Source organism: Balaenoptera acutorostrata, chromosome 4, assembly GCF_949987535.1.
Source record: "Balaenoptera acutorostrata chromosome 4, mBalAcu1.1, whole genome shotgun sequence".
In the NCBI taxonomy this organism is placed as follows: Eukaryota; Metazoa; Chordata; class Mammalia; order Artiodactyla; family Balaenopteridae; genus Balaenoptera; species Balaenoptera acutorostrata.
This window is the reverse complement of record NC_080067.1, coordinates 65,508,104-65,527,093: the sequence shown is the minus strand read 5'-3', so window position 1 is coordinate 65,527,093 and position 18,990 is coordinate 65,508,104.

The following is an 18,990-nucleotide window of genomic DNA, read 5'->3' as shown; positions in this document are numbered from 1 at the left end:
TGAGTGGGGGTGGGAGGAATGGGGGAGCTTCTGCGGAATCCTTAATATTCCCATAGACCTTCTATGGCAGGAATGATTGATGGATGATATATAATTAATTTCACTTGACAAGCATAAAGGAAAAATTTCCCTGAGCCACTGTAACCTGAGCTAATGAAACCCTATTTAACCAAGGGTGTGTATTTAGACTGGATCTTACCTTAGTGACTTAGCCATTAGTAGGAATTCACTGTTTACCTTTAGGATTCTTATCAGTACTTAGACTCTGTTTGCCTGTGATTTTCACCTGATTGCTCAACGTGCTCAGCGTTATATGATTTGGGACGAAATGAAAACTTTGCAAGATCACAAAAAGCTAATCTCAACTATCTAATCTGCTTAAAACTTTATGATTTTCTCTTCTCTTTCAGCATGCATTATGGCTTTCTCTGAAAAGATTCTGTGAACAAACAAGGCACCTGTTTCAGGTCTTGTAAAATACCAGATCCTTCCAATTCCTTTAAGGCTTTTAGAGATGCAGGCCATGTTATCAGACATAAACACCCTGCCCCAATTGCTTCTCCAATCCCACTAGGGCAACACCTTTGAGAATCTCCCCTGGGGTCTGCTCTCCATGAGACCCACCTCTACAGAACGTTCCAGAAAAAAAAAAAAAAAAGATGAGCTCTAAAAGTTCATAAAGAACTTTTGGGAACCCACAACTGGTTAAGCCTGGACAGGGAACCAGAAGATCTGGATTCTGGTGGTACTTTACCCTGTCGTATGACCTCGGACACATCGCCCAACTTTTAGAACCTCCATTTCCTATTTGTACAAGGAAAGAATTGAAGTAGATAACCTCTAAAATCTGTTTCAGTTCTAAAATTCTCTGACTCAGAAGAAATCCCCTATGAAGGTCAGTGGCAGGAAGGCCCAAGGTGGACTGATGGACCCTACTTCACAGTAAGACAAATGGGAACCTAACGCAGGGTCTAAGTCACAGGGAAAACGTAAGGTATTCCCATCTGGCTCTACTCTTGGAAAACTGGGAAGTAAGGGTGTAGATTCGACACTCCTTAAGCGGTCCTCGGAATAAAAGGCCTGGATGCATCAGGTGAGCTGGCATTTGTCTTTCTCCTGGATGGTTGGAGCTGTGTTTTTATTTCCATGGCAAAGAAACAAGCTCATAGCTGTGCCGTTCGGAAGTGTTCATGAATAATTAGGGGACAGTGACAGCTGAACACCAAGAGCATTGGTTCTGTGAGCCCTTGGATTTGGGCAGCCTTGAGAGCCCTCCACACGGAGACCTAGTCTAGGGCTGCTTTAATGTCATCCAGCGCCTGGGGCGAGCTACAAGCTCCGGCACTGCCTTCACTTATCCCCACCCAAATGTCTGGCCTCTGCCGGGTGTGCTCACAGGGGCTGGCACAGATCCGTGGCGGGGGAAGAGGGAGTGCTCTGGGAGCAGTTTTCTCCCCCACTCCCTGCCCAGGAACCATGTGACGGCCTGCGAAGGTCTCCAGGCTGAAAAGGTTTTTTGATGTCTGCTTAGCCCTACACATCCCACCTTTGGTAGGTGCCTACATCCCTCCCTTAGTCTTCCTTGGGAGCCCTGGCTCCTTGCCTTCTGCACTCTTGCTGCTACTTCAGGTACCTCAGAACTCAGAGGGAAACCCTGGAGTCAAGCCCTGTTCCCCCTTCCCACCTCCTGCCTGCATCCGGTCTCACTTCCACATCAATACTCCGTCAGTCTTCCCAAAGCATCACAGGATATCACTTACCAGTTCAAAAATCCAGTAGCACCTATTTCCTAGCAAACTAAATCCAAAGTTCTTAATCTAACCTTCAATGTTCTATTACCAAATTCTCTCTAGCATATGCCAGGCATTCCAACTCAAATGGAAAATCCCCACAAAGCAGCCCAGACTTACCCATCTGCACATTTTGCCCACTCTACACACACACACACACACACACACACACACACACACACCACACTCCACCTTTGTAGAGCTCACTCATCCTGCAAAGCCTAGCTTAAATGACTCCTTTTTTGGGAAGCCTACCTAGCATCTCTCAACCTAAAATCTTCTGAACTTCCTTAACTTTCTGATTCACACCTGTTTGGAGACATTCAACACTTTCTAGTTAAAATCATAGTATGCTTTTTAAGGAACAAAGTACCACTAACCATTACAACCTTTTAATCTTTGTATATCTATAGCAGAATATATGCTACATAGAAGGTTCTCAATGAATGCTCAATGAACCAAGCGTCGAGGTCACCCAGATACTGCAAGCTAATTATTACACACCTCTGGGTTGCTAAGGTGAAAAGCAGATGTGAGTACCAGCAATTGGAATCCATAAGTTGGAAATACAGGAGCCCCCCCTTATCCACAGGACATATGTCCCAAGACCTCCAGAGGATGCCTGAAACTGCAGATAGTACTGAATCCTATATACTCTTGTTTTTTTCTATACATACATACCTATGATAAAGTTTAATTTTTAAATTAGGCACAGAAAGAGATGAACAACAACTAATAATAAAATAGAAGTATAACAATATACTGTAATAAAAGTTATGTGAATATAGACCCCCTCTCTCTTTCTCAAAATATCTGATTGTACAAATTTAACGTCTGTTCCATCTTAACTAAACACTTGTCACGCGCTGTGACCGTAAGTTTTGCAATTTGAGGTGCGACAGCAAAACTAACAGGAACTTCTTTTTCCCTCATAATTTCACAGACAGAAGATTCGTTCATACTGTAGATCTTAGCAACCTCAACATACAGTTTTTTTCTTTCCTTATTAAGTCAAGGACTTTCACCTTTTCACCTACAGCAAGCACTTTACGGCTTTTCTTTGGCAGAACCCAGCTGCCAGCATCACTACTCTTTCACTTTGGGGCCTTTATAAAGTAAAATAAGGGTGCCTTGAACACAAGCAGTGCGATACCTCCATAGTCGATCTGATAACTGAGATAGCTACTAAGTGACTAAGAGACAGGATATACTGGACAAAGGGATGATTCACGTCCTGGGTGGGATGGAGCAGGATAGCAAGAAATTTTGTCACGCTACTCAGAACAGCCCACAATTTAAAACTTAGAAATTGTTCATTTCTGGAATTTTCCATCTAATGTTTTTGGACTGCAGATGCTCACAGGTAATGGAAACTGAGGAATGGCAAACCACTGATAAGGGAGACTACTGTACGTGCTTCTTTCTCTTAAAGTTTCCAATGAAGGATAAACCTGTTTTTCACAAATCAAGATGGTATATCTCAGCCACTTTTTTCTGTCACAGAGTCTTACAAAATACTAAGGAAACTGATGGACTCTCTCCCCATAAAAAGGTACATATACACTTCCAGACACATATTCATGTACAGTTTTAAAATTTTTTATTTGGGAATAATTTCAAACTTATAAAAAGTTGAAAAAATAAATATGTTATAGAAATATCCATATACTGTTTATCCAAATTCACCTGTTAACACCGTTTGCTTTATCATTTGATCCCTCTAGTTCATTCATTCTTGCTCTGTGTGTGTGTGTGTATATAAATGAAATTTTTTCTAAACAATTTGAGGATTGGTTACATACATCAAAGCCCTTTACCCCTAAATACTTCAGTGTGTGTTTCCTAAAAATACAGATATTCTCTTATGTAATCACAGTACAGTTTCCACTTTATAAATTTGTATGTTTTAATCTAATTCACCCTCCCCATTCCAACTGTGTCAGTTGCTCGAATATTACCCTTTATAGCATTGTTTTTCCCTCCAGTACAGGATCCATTCTCGGGTCAGGTATTGCATTTAATTGCCATGTCTCATTAGCCTCATTTAATCTGGAATATTTCCACAACCTTTCTTTGTCTTATTTTGATATTGACATTTTTGAAAAGTAAAGATCCTTCACCTTTTTTAAAAAATTAAATAGAACATTCTTTGTTTTGGGTTTGTCTGAGGTTTCTTCCTGGTTAGATCGAGGCTTTGCATTCTTGGGTGGCAAAATGCGGCAGGGATGCGGTGTCCTTCGCTGGGTATAGCCATCCACTCCTCATTGGTGAGGTTCATTTTGACCATCCAGGAAAGGTGTTGCCCAATTTCTCCACTGTATATTTGCTGTGCTTTGTTCTCTCTTGCAACTATAACAATCTGTGAGGAGACACTTTAAGACAATGCAAAGATCCTGCTCTCCATCGAATTTCCTTCAGGAATAACTTGAAGGCATTCACAGACCTCTGAGGGCCATCTGTGCACTCAGAGTTAAGAACAAAAGTTATGAGTTTGCTGTTTTTCTCTGGCAGGGGCAGTGAGTTTGCATAAGGTCAATCACACGTATGTCCCTAGCACTAGGTGGACACTGGAATAAGAAAAACTCCACCTCTTGGGACTTCCCTGGTGGCATGGTGGTTAAGAATCCACCTTCCAATGCAGGGGACACGGGTTCCAGCCCTGGTCCGGGAAGATCCCACATACCGCGGAGCAACTAAGCCCATGCACCACAACTACTGAGCCTGCGCTCTAGAGTCCTCGAGCCACAACTACTGAGCCCGCGTGCCACAACTACTGAAGCCCACGCACTTAGAGCCCGTGCTCCGCAACAAGAGAAGCCACCTCAATGAGAAGCCCGCGCACGGCAATGAAGAGTAGCACCCGCTTGTCCAACTAAAGAAAGCCCAGGCGCAGCAACGAAGACCCAAAGAAGCGAAAAATAAATAAATAAAAATAAATAAATAAATAAATTTATTTTAAAAAAAGAAAGAAAAACTCCACCTCTTGCCAGCTCTGCAATTTTTCACCCAGGTCGCTGTGAGCATTAAATGAGATTGGAATAGAGGGTTCCTAACTGAGTCCCCAGCATACGGCCTGTGTTTAGTCAGTGTTAGTCCCCTTTCCCTCCTTATGAATAATTTAACGCTACTGAGGTAGAGTAATTTGTGCCCAAGAATCCAAAGGAAAGCAACGTCCTGTGAGAGGCACTCAGCCACAGTCTTTTCTGAGATCAGGATGAGTGGGACCTTGGGCAAACTTCTTAACCTCTCTGTGCATCAGTCCTGCATCTGTAAACAGGGAAAATAACACAGCCTAACCTGTAACGTTGTTAGTGTTAAATGAATTAATACATGTAGAGTGCCAGGCACAGAGTAGGCACTGTATAAATGTTAGCTCTTACAGGTAGAATGTAAGCTCCATGAGGGAAAGGATTTTGCACTCTAATATATACCTGCCTAGAAGAGAGCCCTGCACAAAGTAAACAATGATACCCCCAAGAAATGACTCAGAAATGCTAAGAAATCAGAAAGGGCCTTGAATTCTCCAGCTGATGTATAGTTTCCTACTTGGCTTGCCATTGCCCGCGGCTGGCTGAGAGAACTTGTCAGACCCTGGGTAGGACACAACTCTGAAGAATACTTTGCTCCTACCGACTCCTGGCAGACAATTTCTTAGTTGGAAGCTTTGTTTGGTTTTGTTTTGTTTTTTTGACTTCTTCAATTCCTTTATTTCTTTTTTTATTTAATTTAATTAATTAATTAATTTATTTATTTATGGCTGCATTGGGTCTTTTTTGTATATATAAACTTATTTTATTTATTTATTTATTTTGGCTGCTTTGGGTCTTCGTTGCTGTGCTCGGGCTTTCTCTAGTTGTGGCGAGCAGGAGCTACTCTTCGTTGCAGTGCGCAGGCTTCTCACTGTGGTAGCTTCTCTTGTTGCAGAGCACGGGCTCTAGGTGCATGGGCTTCAGTAGTTGTGGCATGTGAGCTCAGTAGTTGTGGCTTGCGGGATCTAGAGCGCAGGCTCAGTAGCTGTGGTGCAAGGGCTTCGTTGCTCCCCGGCATATGTGTCTTCCTGGACCAGGGCTGGAACCCGTGTCCCCTGCATTGGCAGGAGGATTCTCAACCACTGCGCCACCAGGGAAGTCCGGAAGCTTTGTTCTCTTATGACAGGACAGGAAAGCAAAGGCCAGAAGCAGGTGCAGCCAACCAGGGCAGGCTGAACACTCTGGTTGGCGGAAAAGCTCCCCCCAGTCCTCACCTCCAGTAGAAAAAGGGAAATAACCACACTGTAGGCCTGCCTAGTGCACTGCCTCCTTTCAAAATACTTTGATCTCTGGTTTAACCAACTTAACTGCAAAGCAGAGATTCCCAAGCAGTAGGTTACTTCAGGAGGTTGTGGTTAGCAAGTGCATATTGAGAGCAAGCATTGTCTGTAGACTGAATAAACAGCGTGTCTTTCAAAGGTGAGCTACATCCTCAGCAGGCTTGAAGGTGGTGATTAGGATATCTGAAAGCAGTTTCCCATCCCTCATCAAAATTGTTGAAAATGCAGATTCCAGGGCCTCACTTCCAAACAGCTAAATCAGCATTGGTGGGGGAAGGGTGGCTGGAAGTGGTGATGGGGGTGAAATGGAGATGGGGGGAGGTGGAGGAGTGGTGGTGGGGAGGTGTAACAAAGCAGGAATCTGCCTTTTAAAATAATTAATTAATGAAGTTTATTTTTTAGACCAGTTTTAGGTTCACAGCAAAACTGAGCAGAAAGTACAGAGTTCCCAAATACCTCCTGTCCCCGCACACACTCACAACCTCTCCCACTATCAACATTCCCCACCACAGTAGTCCATTTGTTACGATTAATGAACCTACCTTGACACATCATTATCACCCAAAGCCCATAGTTCACATTACGGTTCACTCTTGATGTTGTACATTCTGTGAGTTTGGGCAAATGTGTCACGATGTTTATCCACCATTATAGTATCATGCAGAGTAGTTTCACTGCCCTAAAAATCCTCTGTGCTCCCCCTATTCATCCCTCCCTCCTCTCTAACTTCTACCACCACTTGATATTTTTACTATCCATAGTTTTGCCTTTTCCAGAATGTCATACAGTTGGAATCATACAGTACGTAGTCTTTTCAGATTGGCTTCTTTTACTTACTAATATGTCTTTTCATGGCTTGATAGCTCGTTTCTTTTTAGTACTGAATAGTGTTCCACTGTCTGGATGTACCACAGTTCGTTTATCCATTCACCTACTGAAGAACATCTTGGTTGCTTCCAGGTTTTGGCAGTTGTAAAGCTGCTATAAACACCTCTGTGTAGGTCTTTGTGAGAACATAAGTTTCAACTCATTTGGGTAAATACCCAAGTAGTGTGATTGCTAGATTGTATGGTAAAGGTGTGTTTAGTTTTGTGAGAAACTGCCAAGCTGTCTTCCAAAGTGGCTGTACCACTTTGCATTCCTCTCAGCAGTGAATGAGAGTTCTGTTGCTGCACATCCCTGCCAGCATTTAGTGGCGTTAGTGTTTTCGATTTTGGCATTCTAATATGTATAGAGAGGTATCTCATTGTTTTTTTGGGTTTTTAAAAATTTATTTTTATTTTTGGCTGCGTTGGGTCTTCGTTGCTGTGCGCGGGCTTTCTCTAGTTGCAGTGAGCGGGGGCTACTCTTCCTTGCGGTGCACGGGCTTCTCATTGGGGTGGCCTCTCTTGTTGTGGAGCATGGGCTCTAGGCACGCGGGCTTCAGTAGTTGCGGCACGTGGACTCAGTAGTTGTGGCTCATGGGCTCTAGAGCACAGGCTCAATTGTGTGGTGCACAGGCTTAGTTGCTCTGCGGCCTGTGGGATCTTCCTGGACCAGGGCTCGAACCCGTGTCCCCTGCATTGGCAGGTGGATTCTTAACCATTGTGCCACCAGGGAAGCCCTCATTGTTTTAACTTGCAATTCCCTAATGGCATATAACGCAGAGCATCTTTTCATAAGCTTACTTACCATCTGTTTATTTTCTTTGATGAGGTGTCTGTCCAGGTCTTTTGCCCATTTTTTAATTCAGTGGTTCATTTTCTTATTGTTGAGTTTTAAGAGTTCTTCGCATATTTTGAATAACAGTCCTTAATCAGATGTGCGTTTTGTAAACATTTTCTCCCAGTTTGTGGCTTGTCTTCTCATTCTCTTGAGGAATCTGCCTTTTTAACCAGCTCATTCATATATGCAATAAAGTTCATGCTCTGTGCTTTCTGCTCAAACTGAAGAGTGAGGAAATCTTTCCTTCAGCCATCAAAGCATAACAATGCACTTTCATTTTGCTTTTAAGCACAATCCTATAAACACTCAAAGTTATAAGTGTATGATGAGTGTAATTCAAATGTGCATTTGTGAACAGCCCCAAATGTATCTTTAATAGTTTTTAATCCAGTTTTATGAAAAAGTCAAGAGATCTGGGTTCTAAAGGGAATTTGGCTACTAATTAGCTATATGACCTTGGACAAGTCTCTGTCCACCTCTAGACTCCAGCTTCCTCACATGTAAAATGAAGGGGATGAATTAGATGAGCTTTAAGTTTCCCTCTGGCCCTGTGGTTCTGTCTTTTCCATCAAAGCCAAGGCAAGGAGCATATTACTATCAATGAAACTTCTGAGTAAACATGGGTGGGCACATATTAATGAGAAATGCCTTTGACTTGGCATCCCCTAGACTGTGGGTAACAGTCTTCAAAGCCAGGATTTAATGCAGATTTGACTAATGCATAGATGAAACAAGGTTAGTGTCCCCACAAAAGTGCCACTGTGGTCGGTAAAACAAACCCAAATTGATAATGGCTAAATTTAAATGAGAAACTCTGTGTGTACATATACACAATTACATATAGGGCAGAACATAGGAAATTTCAGACTCAACAGAGTTTGTGAATGCAAAGAGAAACAAAAATAGAAACCATCAAATAGCCAGATGGCTGAGCTTTCTATTTTTAAATATATCATGAGTTCTGTGGGAGTATGTCAACGAGTAGCACTAAGAAAAATGTGGTAACCTTGAGCGTTTCTGTTTTCTAAACAAAACAATATCACACCGGGAGTCAAATAGCAAAGAAATTATATAATGAAATGAAAGAAATGAATGCTTTTAAGTTCATGAAGCCCAGCCTTTAATGTTACACCATGATTCAAAGCACTAATCAAATGTTCTTCCTACTTGAAGCTGCGAGTTATTTACAGTGACTGTAATATTTCCAAGGAATACCTAAATTAGTAGGTAAAGTTACCTTTTTTTCCTGCTCTCAAATTTCTACACTCCACTTCTTTTCAAATGTCCTCATATAGTCATGGCGTAGCCACAAAATGTGACAGAATAAACACATCCACGGGTCATCGATGAGCCGAACTCTGTGAAACATCTAAGAAAATGTGTTTGGAAAAGGTCTGCGCAGTTTAGAAGAATTTTAGAGTAACTCACGAATCAGCTAACCCAGTCAACAGGTTACTCACTTAAGAATGATATAATTACTTTCAGTTTGCTTAAAGCCAGGGAAAAGTTGACACAGCGATTAAAGGAAAATGGGTGAAAAAAATAGAGTTACTTTATGCCGACTAAATTCAGGCTGTTCCAAGGAGTAGGCCCAAGGCTTATTTGAGGAAAGATTATCTTGACAAATTGGATAAACATTTTCTGCATGACAGGACGCTGATGGAGAGTCTGTTCTGCAAGCACACCTGGTGGTGGTTTGCTTAGTGTTTGACCAAGGTGTTCAGCTTGCCCGAGTTCTCCCAGGGGCTTTGTTTACCGTTTGGCAGGTAGAGGCAGAGCCGAGGTAGGCCTTGGTAACGGTTGTTGGGCTCTGCAGATGTCTTACTCCACCCCGGCCCCACCCCCATCTCCCCATTTGGGCTAAAACAACTCTTGGCTAGACCAGTCCACAAAAGCCAACACCAGACTTTAACAAACAGTCCATGCTTAAGGAGACCTGCAGTCTAATGTCCCTGAGGCAAATAAAAATGGCAAATGCAAACAAATGCACCAACACCCCCTCTCCCTTCTTTGGCTTCCTTCCATAGTCAACTGGGATGGAGAGGTCAGGTCCCACATAGGACATCGCTATGGATGCAAATTTTCCAGCACACAAGTCATGCCAGTACCAGGATGGAGAAGCTGTGAGTTCTACTCAAAGCCATGCTTATCTGGGCCCAAATGACTATAGATATGGGAGGTTGGTGGCCTCTTCTAAGGCCTGTGGGGGGACTCTCATGTCTCGAGTTACCTAAATATCTGTAGGTAGACCCCCAATTGTCTTTGCTATGGCTTGACATCCTTGAGAAGCCTTCACTTTCTGGAGGCAGTAATTTGCAGAATGGCTTCCTAGGGTTGGCCATTCACTACTTACTAGTGCTGCTTTATCATTCAGGGAAGCACTAATTTGGGGAGTAGCATTCCCAGAGAGATCATTAGACAGTGTAGGGGATCCCACTGCATTCAGGCCCCTCAAAGGGAAATGAAAGAACAACCCCACTTCTAGAATGAGTTTGCATTTTGCTAGGTCAATTTGGTTCATCCAAAATTGCTTTGTGTCAACTAATTTATGTCAATTTGTAGCCCATCCAGTGGTTCCAAGCATAATGGCCTCATATTACCACGTAGGATACGCTGGTTAGAAATGGCATTAGGGGTAACAGTGGTTTTAATTTGCTGAGTCTGTAAATCCTTGGGAAGTCAACCGCAGGTGCCAGGACTTGAAGCACCATTGAGCTCCACCCTCGAGCAGCATTCACTTTGCAGTCCTAAAGCTAAAACTTTAGTTTTATAGATTACAATCCATAATCCCCTCAATAACATGCATGCACCTCATTTCTTTCCCCACCCTTCTGCTTCATCCCTCTGCCCATCTCCTTAACTTTTTTTAAACAAGTAAACACACCAAATAAAGTAAAATAAAATCCTGGGGTAGGGCTTCCCTGGTGGTACAGTGGTTAAGAATCCGCCTGCCAACGCAGGGGACACAGGTTCGAGCCCTGATCCGGGAAGATCCCACATGCCGCGGAGCAACTAAGCCCGTGCACCACAACTACTGAGCCTGCACTCTAGAGCCCGCAAGCCACAACTACTGAGTCCGCATGCCACAACTACTGAAGCCCGCGCACCTACAGTCCATGCTCTGCAACGAGAGAAGCCACCACAACAAGAAGCCCGCACACCGCAACGAACAGTAGCCCCCGCTCGCCACAACTAGAGAAAGCCCACGTGCAGCAACGAAGACTCAATGCAGCCAAAAATAAATAAATTAAATAAATTAATTAAAAAAAAAAAAACCCTGGGGTAAAGCCAGAACAATGAAAGTGTTTGATTCAAAATTATCCAACATTTAATCTGTGTCTACATTCCCTATCTTGTATAATCCTTACCTTGAAGTAGGTATTATTCACCTGTCCCTTAAAGATGTGAGACCTCAAGTCTAGAAGACATTATGTGACAAGTCCATGTTGACACAGCTAGAATGTCCAGAAGCCAGGAATGAATTTCAGTGACTTTCTGCCTGACTCAGTCCCAGTGCTCAGTTTATAAGACTCCAACTCCCATGTCTTTTAAAGATTGATCAAGTCAAAGCTGATGATTTTTTTCTGCTAGTAATTTAGGGCACAACAAAAACAAAACATTTTTAATGATATATGTTAGTTATACCTTATTTTCTAAGCCTCACATCTGAAATAAATTTTACAATGTATTTTTCTGGTAGAGTTTTGGGGTTTGTTTGTTTGTTTGTTTTTCCTAATGGGAGGTGTTTTGGTGTGATTTGGATCTGAGTTGAAATCTTAGTTCTAACTCTGATGAATTCATGAATTCATCACTTAACCTCTGGTGGCCTCAGTTTCTGAATTTGCAAGCTGGGAATAAACATACTTACCTCCAAGGAGTGTTAAACTTTATTACATATTACTTATTCTGCTCTGTCTCCTTAGACATTATCTGTCTCTCTCAGTAGACTATGAACTCATTTTAAGCATGAACTTTGTCCTCATCATCTATGTGTCCTCCACTCATTTCGTCAGATTGTGCATATATTATTTGTTGAGTCAATAAATGATTTATGTGAGGGCACTTGTCACATAGTAGGACCCCAGTAATTGTTCATTTATTTTCCTTTTGGCCTTATTTCTTATTGAGAACTGAAAATCTGTCTACTATAGAAGACAGGAAATTGTTCAAGTAATTAACTGTAGGCACTGTAGACAAAAATGGAAGAGATATGCAACTGAGCTCCTTTGTCATAGAGCAAAGGATTCTCTCCAGGTGACCCATGGGAGCAGAGGCAGGTATACGAACAAGCTGCACTGCAGCCTGCTTGCCACGAGGCCGGGTCACATAAAGGGAGACTCAATGTCCAAATTATCAGAGAATTAAGAGAGCACAACCAATTATCTTGTGTGTTTCAGAAACTATGAAGAAGCAATGAAGAATTGGTCTCGCCATTCACCAGGCATTGGGTTCCTGTGTAATTCATCTGGTTGCAGCCTCTCCACCTCTGTTAAAGTATCAAGACCACATAGGCACAAAAGAAGCCAAAGGAACATGGTTTAAGGTAAAATGTCTGTACACATTTTATACATGAGTAATACAGGGAACCCCATTCCTTGCTAATATCAGTCTGGGTCCCAAAGCAGGTCTGATTTCAGAGCGTGCTAAAGCATTTGCCTGCAGCCTTGGATTGTTCCGATAGAAGATGCTAAGAGGAGACATCCAAATTGGGGAAGGAATACTAATCTTTTGGTTTTTTGTTTTTTGGGGTTTTTTTTTTTTGGTCGCGCTGCATGGCTTGTGGGATCTTAGTTCCCCGACCAGGAATCGAACCTGAGCCCCGGCAGTGAAAGAGCCAAGTCCGAACCACTGGACCTCCAGGGAGTTCCCAGAATACTAATCTTGAGGGAACAAAATGCCAATAATCAAATAATTATACCAGTGGATACAGAAAAATCATTTGACAAAATTCAGCGCTCACTTTAGATTAAAAAAAAAAAAGTTTCAGAAAAAGAGGATTAGAGGGAAACTTCCTCAACTTGACAAAGAACGTCTACAAAGAACCTACAGGTAACATTATACTTAATGGAGAAAGACTAAACACTTTTCTTCGAAGGTGGGGAACAAGAGAAGGGTGATCACTCTTACCACTCTTATTCAGTATAGTGCTAGAAATGTTACTCAGTGCCAGGAGTCAAGAAATGAAAATAAAAGACATAGCGATAAGAGAGGAAAAGGTAAAATCATCCCTATTTGAAGAGGACATGACTGTCTTCATTGAAAATCAAAAAAACCCACCAAAAAAAACCCTCCTAGAACTCATAATTGAGTTCAGCAAGATCACAGGACATAAGATAAACTACAAAAATTAATTGTATTTCTTTATACTAGCAACGGACACATGGACATGAAAAAAGAAATATTTATATGTCAATCTAACAAAATATGTATAAGATTTGTATACTGAAGCTTACAAAACAAATCACAGATGCTCTAAACAAAGGAAGAGACATATGATGCTGATGGATTGAAAAGACTCAACATAGTAAAGATGTTGATTCTCCTCTAATTGATTTACGGGCTTAACACAATTCCTATCAAAATCCCAGCAAGATATTTTTGTAGATATAAACAAGGTTATTCTAGAATTTATATGGAGAGGTAATTTGCTGGATAGTTACCTCGTGCCAAACACTGTGCCAGGTAGTTTATAAAGGCTGTCAAGGCCTCCCCTTGTTAATACCAGTTCATCATTATTTTTTAAAAATATATTTATTTATTTATTTATTTATTTATTTATTTATTTATTTTCGGCTGCGTTGGTTCTTCGGTGCTGCACACGGGCTTTCTCTAGTTGCGGCGAGCGGGGGTTACTCTTCATTGCGGTGCGCGGGCTTCTCATTGTGGTGGCTTCTCTTGTTGCGGAGCACGGGCTCTAGGCCTGAGGGCTTCAGCAGTTGCAGCACACAGGCTCAGTAGTTGCAGCACGCAAGCCCTAGAGCGTGCGGGCTTCAGTAGTTGTGGCTCGCAGGCTCTAGAGCGCAGGCTCAGTAGTTGTGGCACACAGGCTTAGTTGCTTTGTGGCATGTGGGATCTTCCCGGACCAGGGATCAAACCCGTGTCCCCTGCATTGGCAGGCGGATTCTCAACCACTGCGCCACCAGAGAAGTCCGTTAATACCAGTTTAAAAAAAAAAAAAAAAAAGGACAAAAATGTTCACTCACTTCAACTCCCTGTGACTTATGTACATGCCAAGTGGCAGAAGTCTCATCATCCCAGCCCCTAATTGTAAGAGGGTTCAGCATCACGAAGCAGTAAAAGCACTAGATCTTGTGTTAGAATACTCAGCCAACTAGCTAAGGGCAAATCATTCAATCTTTCTGTTTCCTTATCTCTAAAACGAGGAGAGTGACATTATAGAGCTATTGTGAGGCTCAAATGAGATAATGAAGGAAAAAGTACTTAAAATTTATATAATTGTTATTTGTTATTAATAAATCAAAAATAACAAAACAGGATAATTAAAGGCTCTGGTGACGTCTAAGTTTGTTAAGGGCTCAAGGTTCCCTGGAATCTCATTCTGTTGGCATTTCTTCTCTCTCTCTCTCTCTCTCTCTCTCAAACACACACACACACCACTCAACACACATTACTTTCACTGCTATGGCTTCTCTTCTTTACCATCATTTCTTACCAAAAGAAAAAAAAAAATTCTTAGTGGATGAAAACAAATCTTGGTTTACTTGGCTCATGCAGGGGAATAAATGTAAAATAAGGAAACGAAGAAAAACTGAGGGATGTGAATTCCCCTCACTTCAGTGAATACTAATTGACTGCCTGTAGGTATTTAGTGTTATACAATGCTCTAAGGACACAGAACTGAAGAAAACACAATCCCTACCCTCAAGGACTTCATAGCTTAGGAGAGGAAATGAAGCAGTGTACAAATAATTTCTATAAAATGTGATAAAGGGGGAATTCCCTGGTGGTCCGGTGGTTAGGGCTCTGCTCTTTCACTGCCAAGGGCCCAGGTTCAATCCCTGGTCAGGGAGCGGCCAAAAAAAAAAAAAAAAAAATATGATAGAGGAACACAAAAATCCCTCACCCATTCCAGGGATGTCAGGGAGGACACCTGAGTGAAAGCAGCCTCATGGGAAGGGGACGAGACAAGCAAAGGAGCAGTAGCATGAAGTAGAAGGGCGCACGAGGCAACTTCAAGTCCCCTGTGTCACTAAGCATCAGCAAATATTCTGGAGAGAAGCCCCTACAGAGGTGAACAGGTCAAAAAAAGCTTTGTTTACCGTGTTGAAAGCATGGGCTTTACTCTCTTAACCATGAGGACCCATTGGAGAGTTTTTAACCTCGAGAGCAACATGGTCAGAGTTGTGCTATAGATGAATTTCCTAGTGACAGTGAAGATAACAGATCTGAGGGGGACAAGAATAGAGGTAGTAGGACAGGTGTGTGGGGTAGGAAGGGGGCAGGAAGTGTAATCGCCCAGGCAAGAGATAAGGGAGGAAAGAAATCAGGCAGCAGCAGCCAAAAATATATAAATAATAAAACTGATAAGACTTTGCGATTGATTGCACATGGGGATAGAGGCAGAAATGAAGAAAAGGAAGTAGTCCATAGTGTCTCCTAAGTTTCTGTCTTGGATACCCAGGTAGGTAAGGTGAGGGTAGGGGTCGGGGTTCGTTTGAGAGCACTTGCATTTGGAGCAGTAGATTGGGTCAAGGAAATGGCCATGATCCATCCATTCAGGTGTGCCTGGGGTGATAAAGGGAGAGAAGTAAACAAGAGGAGTACCTCAGAGGTTTCTTCCCATCAAAATAGCTGGTGAGTGACAGCTAGGTTGGGTCTACACAAGAAATACTCAAATACTAGAATCCACACAGACACTGACGGTAAATACCAAGAAAGCCAAAATCTTAAGGCTTGCCCCCAGAATGCTATCATTCCATCATTCAAACACATCAGCATTCAAGAGACCAGCAAAAAGGAGACAGTGGCAGTTCCAACTCAAAACGGCCAAAAGCAGAATAAGGATACCAGTGTGGTTGCTGTGCTCTCGCCTCATACCTGCCCCTCCCAGAGCCAAGAGCAGTTGCACACAGGCCACTGCCCTCCTACTTTCTCATCTGAATAAGGAACAAGGAAATACCACATATACGATGTGACGGTGCCAGCAGAGAAGCCTCAGAGTCACTTGTGTAAAATAAACACAACCCTGTTCTGCGAGGTCCACGTGGTCCTGTAACCCTTGCGACTTTCTGTCCCCTAACTTCTCCCTCCTCCCATCACCCTCCATCTCCCTTAGAGCCCTGGACCCTATTCCTCTTGTTGCAACTCTGTCACCAGTTGGGTTGTTCATTGTGTTTCTATTTGAGGATTACAGAGGCAAAAGTCCCTTAAAAAAACTCTGTTCCTCTTATTGCAGGCGCCCCTCACCTATCAAATAACTTTCATTTGCCCCCACGCACCAAGCAACCCTGTGCTTTCCCTGTGCTGTTTGCAGTCAGTCACAGTCCCATGGAAGGATTAGGTGCAAATGTCACTCTGCCGTTTCCTTCAGTAGATTGTGCAAGTGTACGCTGGATTGTGTAAGTGAATATTAGCTCTTTCCCTGCAGTGCTAATACATCCAGCAGTGTTTGAGGTCTTTTTTTTTTTTTTTTTTTTTTCTTCCTTGCAGAGGGATAGAATGAGCAAGCAAAGAGTCATAACTTTCTTTCCCTTGGCAGGCAGGAGTAGTGAACTGAGAAGCCTGCCAAACTGCCAGCCCACATATGGAAAGTGTCCAACAACCTAGGGAAATTCAGGATGGCCACTAACTGTTCTGGCAGGTTTACTGGAAATGATTTCTTTACGAAGAAAATCCTTTAAGGGGGGCCCTTTTCAGTGAAGCTGTGACAGTAAGACCTCCCTTGCACTAGAGGGAGCAGTGCAAAGAACACTTTTACTAGCGATGAGTAATTGGTAAACTGGGCAGGTGGCAACTTTCTCTGTGGTAGCCCAGCAGATCGAATTCAACTTTGTTTAGTCTCATCACGGTTGTAAACTCAGATCCCACTGCTCCTTCAGAACTGTGGACCAGAGGTCTCAAATTTGGCCTGGGAACAAGTGCTCGTTTGCCATCTGATGGATCTGTGGGTTAGCAATAAGTATAGAAATTGGGAGTAAGCCTTTAGAAACATTTATAATAATTCAACAGGGTAGTTTGGTACCTAATAATTTAAAAATTAGGTTTGTTTTTTTAATATCATTTTTCTAATAATTCATTTTTATTTTATTTTATAAAAGTATAAATCAGCTGAGGATGAGAAAGAAATTCTTAGGAAGATCCGGATGCCCCACGGATTGATAGGGAAGCACTGGTAGATAAGGGAGCACTAGACAGAATTCAGATGTCCTGGGCTCCAGCCTTTGCTCCTTCATCAGCTATGTGAATGGTCAATTCACTTTGTCCCAAGGGGGTACAAGGTCACACCTATAACTGGGGGCGGGGGGTGGGGGTGGTGAACATTGGACTTTAACCATACCTCCTTGCCTGACAGCACGTCTGCCCTGCCTAAAACCTACAGACTGTTCTTTAGTTTTCTTCCCCCTTTCAACATATCCAATTGGACAAAGTCCTGTGGATTCTGTCCCTGAAATGGACCTCACATCTCCTCGCCCTGCCTTTTGTCACATCAGGTCTCCTTCAAACTGAGTCTCCTGTCTCCAGGCTTAGCTCTCACCATATTGTTGTTAGAGGGACCTTAAGGAAATTTAAAATGTCATTCCTCTGTTTACAGAGGAGTGTTTTGTGCCGTATACAACACATTCCAAACTTTGCCGAATCTCCAAAGCCCTTGGTAACTGGCTCTGGACAACCCTTCTGGCCTCATCTCCAGATACCCTCCCCAAACCAGCTGAAGCCCCAACCACTCCGGGCTCCTTCCTGCTCCTCAGAACCCTTGTTACACCTCAGGCCTTGGTCCATGGCTTGGTTCACGCTGTCACCTCTGCCCCGGAATGCCTCTTCCTCTGTGTCTACCTGGCACTTTCATCTTTCAAAGCTCAGCTCATGTCACTATCTCTCTGCATTTTCTCTGGCATTCCTCTTTCTCTACCAGACATAATTACTCCTTTATCTACATTTCTTCTCACTTTATATTTATATAAATATAGTTATTAGTTTACCTGTTTTGTTTCTGCTTTCCTTTCCAAAACCAAGATTCCTTATGAATCTTTTTTTTTTTTTCTGGCCATGTTGCCAGCTTCCGGGATCTTAGTTCCCCCACCAGGGATCGAACCCGTGCCCCCTGCCGTGGAAGTGTGAAGTCCTAACCACTGGACCACTAGGGAAGTCCCAAAGATTCCTTATGAATCTTAATTATCCCAGCAACTAGTATAGTAACCCACATACAGGAGACACTCAGTTGTTTATGTCCGTATTATAGGTTGAGACACTTTTTTTATTCATTCATTCATTCATCGGGGGACCACCACGTGCCAAGCGCTCAAGGTTTAGTGATGACTAAGATAGACAAGATCACAGCCATCATAGAGCTTACATTACAGTATGGGAGACAGAAAACAAATAAATAGGGTGATAAACAAAAGCAAGTAAATAAACAAACAAGATAATTACAGAGATCATTGAGATCATTGCTATGAAGAACCTAAACAGACTGATGAGATAGAGCCTGTGGGGCAGGCGGGGTGTGGAGGGAGGCAGATCAGGAGCATCTTCTCTGAGAAGACGACAGTTGAGCCGAGATCTGAAAGATGAGAAGAGCAGAGAGGAAAAGGGCCTGGCCTGTTCAAGGAACAAAGATAAGGCCGATTTTTTGCATAATAAGCAGGGCTGAGTGATATGAAATGAAGGTGGAAAACTAGGCCCCAGTATGTAGGACCTCACTAGAGTACAGTAAGGAGTTTAGATTTTTACTCTGAGCTAAAAGTCTTTGAAGTGTTTTAAGGAGGGGGGTTGCCTTGGTCAGAATAAAATCTTAAGACATTTACTCTAGGCCTATAAAGACTGGATTAAAGAGGAGCAAGAGATCAGGAACCAGATGAAGGGCTGATTGCAGGATTGCAGGCCGGAGATGATGTTTGCTTAGACTGGGGGTAAGAGAGCAGAGGCAGGGGAGGCCCTCTGATAGGGGGCCTATCAGAGACGCCATTTGGAGCTCAAATTAGAAGGAGTTGGTTATGGATTGAATGT